The 5608-nt window shown below is 36.9% G+C and overlaps 2 non-coding genes and 1 pseudogene across 2 annotated transcripts; all 3 read left to right on the plus strand.

The window, feature by feature from the left end:
• Window positions 1-39: 39 nt before the first annotated feature.
• LOC121964905 lies at window positions 40-124 on the plus strand. The gene has a single exon (XR_006107423.1). It is a non-coding gene; the product is annotated as a small nucleolar RNA SNORD11B (small nucleolar RNA).
• Window positions 125-202: 78 nt separating this feature from the next.
• On the plus strand, window positions 203-3066 carry LOC121964904 (annotated as a pseudogene).
• LOC121964906 lies at window positions 386-472 on the plus strand. Its single transcript, XR_006107424.1, has one exon. It is a non-coding gene; the product is annotated as a small nucleolar RNA SNORD11B (small nucleolar RNA).
• Window positions 3067-5608: the final 2542 nt, after the last annotated feature.

Below are 5608 nucleotides of genomic sequence, written 5' to 3' on the forward strand. Positions count from 1 at the left end.
TATATATATATATATTCCTGTTGTATTTCTGAGCTGAAGTGACAGTGGTGATGATGACGACAGTTGTCTTTTCCCTGAAACAAATCGTGTGGGTTTTTCAGTCACTACCTCATCTGAACAGTCACGTTTTTTAACAGCTCTCGCTCGTCAACACCGAACCGCTTTGACACGTTTCCCCTTACTGCCGTAACATGAATGTTCTTTCCTGCAGGTGATAGAGATTTCAGAATACCGCACTCAGCTGTACGACTACTTAAAGAACCGAATGATGGCGATCGCACCCAACCTGACGGTGATGGTGGGCGAGCTGGTCGGCGCCCGGCTCATCTCTCACGCAGGTAAGCTACAGAGACGTGTAGAGGCGTGTGTGTGTGTGTGACAGGCAGCCAAGCGGTGATGATGACGACATGATGTCGCTTTCCTGAAAAAAAAAACCTGATGCTTTTAAGTCACTACCTCATCTGAGCTTGTCCGGAGCGGTGCGCTGAGCAGCTGCTGCAGAGAGCGTCTTCACTGACTCGTCTCTGTTCGTTTTATTTCAGGTTCCCTCCTGAATCTGGCAAAGCATCCGGCATCCACCGTGCAGATCCTAGGAGCAGAGAAGGCTCTGTTCAGAGCCCTGAAGACTCGCAAAGACACTCCGAAGTACGGCCTCATCTACCACGCCTCCCTCGTGGGCCAGACCACCGCCAAGAACAAGGGCAAGGTGAGTTCACGAGAAGCTGGATCAGATAATAATCATCACAGTCTGCTGGTTAGGAAATAAGTTACATTTTTTTCTGTCAAAATATTGTCCAGATCTCCCGAATGCTGGCAGCTAAAGCAGCCCTGGCGATTCGCTACGATGCCCTGGGCGAGGACACCAACGCAGAGATGGGAGCAGAGAACCGTGCCAAACTGGAGGCCAGGCTGCGGCAGCTGGAGGAGAAAGGAGTGAGTACCAGAGGTCTCCTCATTAGTGCTGGAATGTAACTAAGTACATTTACTTAACAGCAAATGTTAGGTGCTTCAGTATTTTCTTTTCATGCCTCCTTTATATTATTATTCCGTTACGTTTAAGCTTTGATGGCCGTGGGATCAAAAATTGCAGTTTGAATGTGTTTCAATAACACATTTTTTGCACTTACCAGTATGAACGCAGCAATTTTGTTCCCAAAATGTATTTTCGAATGACTGTAGGAGCTGAAATTCCGAGTTTAAACAAAAATACACAATCTCTGCAAACCACAGCCAAAATTATTTTAAAAAACTGAAGAATGAAAGAGTGTAAAATGCACCAAACAGTCCGTAAGGGTTAAATAGGTCAGTGATAATATATCTGATTTCATCTATTTTTTTTCCCTCTCAGATCCGAAGAATCAGCGGAACGGGCAAAGCGATGGCAAAGGCAGACAAATACCAGCACAAGAGGTGAACCGTCACAAACTTCCCCTTTGCGTTGATATTATATTTTCACGTGCAAATCCGAAACGTTTAAAGCAACTTTTTGTTTCTCCACAGTGAAGTGAGAATGTACGATCCATCCGGTGACTCGACTATTCCCTCCACCTCCAAGAAGAGGAAGTTTGAGGAGGTGGAGGAGGAGGATGTCTGAGTTCATGTATTTTCGTCAGCCAACACCTAAGAAGCCACAAAGGAGCCATTAATAGAAGGTGTGTAAAACAGGAATAAAACTCATTTCGTGGCTGTCGACTGTCGCGTTTATGATGCTCAACATGTTTTATTTATGTTGTTTAGTATTAGAAGAAGCAGAAACGTCCACAGCAGCAGAGGAAACAACCAAGAAAAAGAAGAAGAAAAAGAAGGACAAGAAAGAGGAAGCAGAAGTGGTGGAATCAAAGGAGGAAGAGGAGGAGATGCCAGTGACAGAGGTAGGAATGTGTTTGGAAACTTGAGCTTAACCCTTTGAATCCTGGGCGAAACGTTCTTTCAAAAACATGGAAAAAGGGCAATGAGCAACTTAAGAAATGTCCCCAAAATTAGAAAAAAAACATTTTTTTATTACTTTTTTTTTATTTTTACAAAAGAAGTTTAGGGAATTAGGGAAAAAGAAAAAAGTTGCTAAAAAATTACCTAAATTAAGAAAACTAATAGAAATTTGCAAGAAAATTACCTGAATTAGGAAAGAAAATGGTGCAAAAACATTAACTGAATTAGCAAAAAAGGAAAGAAAACTAAAACTAAAAAAAAATAAAATGACCTGAAAAAAGTGCTAAAGTAAACTAATAATATTATAATTTCTTTAATCCAATATAAATATATAATGATAAGGATAAATATAGATTTCTTGATGTTTTTTCACAATTTAGTTGATAGTTTTTAAAGCTAAGTTTTAGGTTGTTTTCTTGTCACCTTAAATTAACTAATTAATTAATTAATTTATTGCCATTTACAGGACATTTCATGCCAAGTTGCAGATTTGTTTCATGTTTTTGAAAGAAATCGTGTTTTAAACATTTTAATACTTGCAAAAAGCACCTGAAAGCTGTACAAGGAAACTGCTGTTGCTCCGGGTTTTTGAGGGGTAAAAACAGTTCTCGTAAGGTTTGACTAGTCGTGCTCATTGCTGTTCTCTCCAGTCGACAGAAAAGAAGAAAAAGAAGAAGAAAAAGAAGGTCAAAGAGGAGGAGGACGCCGAGTGAAAAAGTGGAGAGTGTATATATTTTCTGTTTAAGTTTTTATGTGATTTCATGTTTGTGTCATACATTTATATCTAATGAGGGCAAAACTGTATTAAATGTCTGTTTTTTGGACCTCAAAAATTTCTCGTTAAAGAAAATCATCATTGGATCTCCTTTTATAATTGCAAGTTAGGAGCAGTTCGACAGCACACAGTCATAAGAGTTAAAGTAAATCTATATTTTTAAAATGATGATAGTTTCTATTACTCTGATCTGAAAGTTTTGTGGGTTTTTTTGTTGTTTTTTTTTTTTTGATAAATGAAACGTTATCGTAGATCAGAGCGATGAGTTGATGAGGAAAGAGTCCCAGCTTGTCTTTAGACAAGTCTTTGCATTGTTTAAGACTGAACGTCTGCCCTCATGAAATAAACAGTATTTGCTGTAATGGTGTGGATTTTATTTTTATACATTGCTGTAATATGAATATAAAAATGTCATTCTATAATTCTGTGAACTAATTTCAAATACGTAATTATTATAAATATACACATTGGTTTTCCATAGCTTAAAAAAAATCTAAAAGGAAATGAAAAATTAAAAGAAAAATTAATCCAATAATTATAAATAGATGAATACATAATATACACATAAAATTGTATATTTTGCATGAAATTTTGCATCCATGGATGTATTATAGTAAAATCTGGATACAGCCGTGGGGGCAGGGCCTCGTTCATGAGCTGCTCAGTGGCGCATGAAGCAGAGAAAACTCTCTTTTTCCGTTATTAAAAAAGTAAAATACACGGATCTACTGGCCCACAGAGCATGCGTAGAAGTGATTAACAACAGCTGAACAAAAATTAGCCAGTGATTTAAGGAGGTCTCTTTAGACCAATAGATAATGGTATATTTATCTCTCTCTCTCTCTACACACACACACACACACACACACACACACACAAATATACATACAACTTATCAGGGAATCATATCATAATCACGAGCAGAGAAATGAAATTAAGAGAACCAAAATGTATTGTGCCCACAAAAATAGCCTCTAATGGAGATTACTGGAAATTTAATAGAATACTATTACAAAATAAGCAATTTAAAAATGAAGCCCAAACAATAATCTTTGAAATATCAGAGGCAAGCAGACTCTCTAAACAGTTTTTGGAAATATTGGGAAGTAATGAAATATGACATTAGACGGATAGCTATTACATTGGGAAAATATAGCCAAAGTAAGTAGAGGTCAAGGTCTGATTAAGTTGATTCCTAAACCAATAAAAGATAAATTGAGTATTGAAAATTGGAGACCTATTAGTTTGCTGAATAACGATGCAAAAATATTTGCCATGGTATTTGCGAAAAGATTGTTGTTAAAAAATTGTTAAAAAAAAAAAATCAGCGCGTGGCGCACTTCCTGGGAACTTCGTTACTGGAGGAGCACAGATCCGAACCATCGATCGGCTGTATCTGCACTCTACTGCAGTGCCTGGCTGTGGTAGCACATGGCGGCATGACTTCATGAGAGGCAGATGTGTTATGAAGAAACACTTTAACTACTTCGCCGTATCTTTAGTTACAGTTACTAGTGGTTTGTAAGAGGCATATTTAAGTAAAAATGTCGCAGTTACAGGCGAGGTTCTTCACAGAGGACAAAAGGTGAGCTCTTATTCACGTTAACGAAACAAGAAAACACAGACGGCTAACGGGCTAGCTAACAAGACTTAGCTTACAGTAAACAGTGAGACACTAAATTGCCCTTTACTCGTGTGTTACTTTACATTTTGGTACATTTTTTTTAAGTCTAACAGTTCGTCGCTGTTGTAGCTTGTTGTTTTACCTAGCTAATGCTAACAGCCGCAGTAGCTGACTGCTGTGCTCATATTTAAAGTAAATAAAAAGACGAACGGCTCATTTCAGTGTTTATTCTATGTGTGTATTTGATGGTACAAACTGAGAACACGCCTCTCTGTGTAGGTATGTTATAGATGATGTCCCATTCTCCATCCCTGCTGCCTCTGAAGTGCAGGACCTCAGTAATATCATCAACAAGCTGCTGGAGGCTAAAAATGGTAAGAATAAAAAAATATATATCAATAAATCAGATTTATATCTTTGTTTTCTGAAATGATTGTCATTGTTTAGGCCATTGGCTCCCAACTGGGTCCAGATTTCTCCTTGGTCATTAGTTCATGGTCTGCACATGAGATAAATTATCATATATTCAATTTTATTGCACCAACTGTAAATAATATGAGGTCTTAAAACAGAATGAAGTAAATCTAATTGCAAAAAAAAGTTTGAATCAGGTGCTTTTCTAGGATTTGAGGACACCGGAAGCTAAGCTAGGACCTCTGTAGGAAATTTTTTTGTTGCTGTTCTTTTTCTTTTTACTTTAAAAAATTTTTGGGCAATGTTTTTTTTCTCTAGAAAATATGGTAATTTAAATATATGTTTAGCAGTTTTCTTTATTTTTTTTTTAAAGTTTTAATTTTTTTTGTTATTTTTAAAGAAAACACGCCTTCCAAACCCACAGGCCCACCACTAAATTAATATCACCATATATCACAGCCATAAACTGTAAAAAAATACATTATCCTTGGAAGAAAGTTTTCTTGAACATGTATTTGTGGCTTTGTGGAGGGTAAATAGAAACTCAGCCACTCCCCCTCCTCTGATAATAAAGAACAGTACCAAAGGCCTATTATTATTAAAAAAGGAAAATAACCATGGGTCTATTAAGAACACACCAATAAAATACTTCCTGTTCTTACAAAAAAACCCCTCATTCTACAGCAAACACTTCAAAATAAAAAGCTCTTTGCTGCAAATTCACTGTACTTCAAAATAAAGTGTGTTTTTCACCCGAGGTACTGCTTCTGATTATGTGTATCTCTTTTTTTTTTTTTTCTTTTTTTTTAAAATTGAGCCTAAATTATGTAAAATGTTCCATAAAAACCCCAGCACCCGATCAGAGA

This window comes from Plectropomus leopardus, unplaced genomic scaffold, assembly GCF_008729295.1.
Source record: "Plectropomus leopardus isolate mb unplaced genomic scaffold, YSFRI_Pleo_2.0 unplaced_scaffold1769, whole genome shotgun sequence".
NCBI classification, from domain to species: Eukaryota; Metazoa; Chordata; class Actinopteri; order Perciformes; family Serranidae; genus Plectropomus; species Plectropomus leopardus.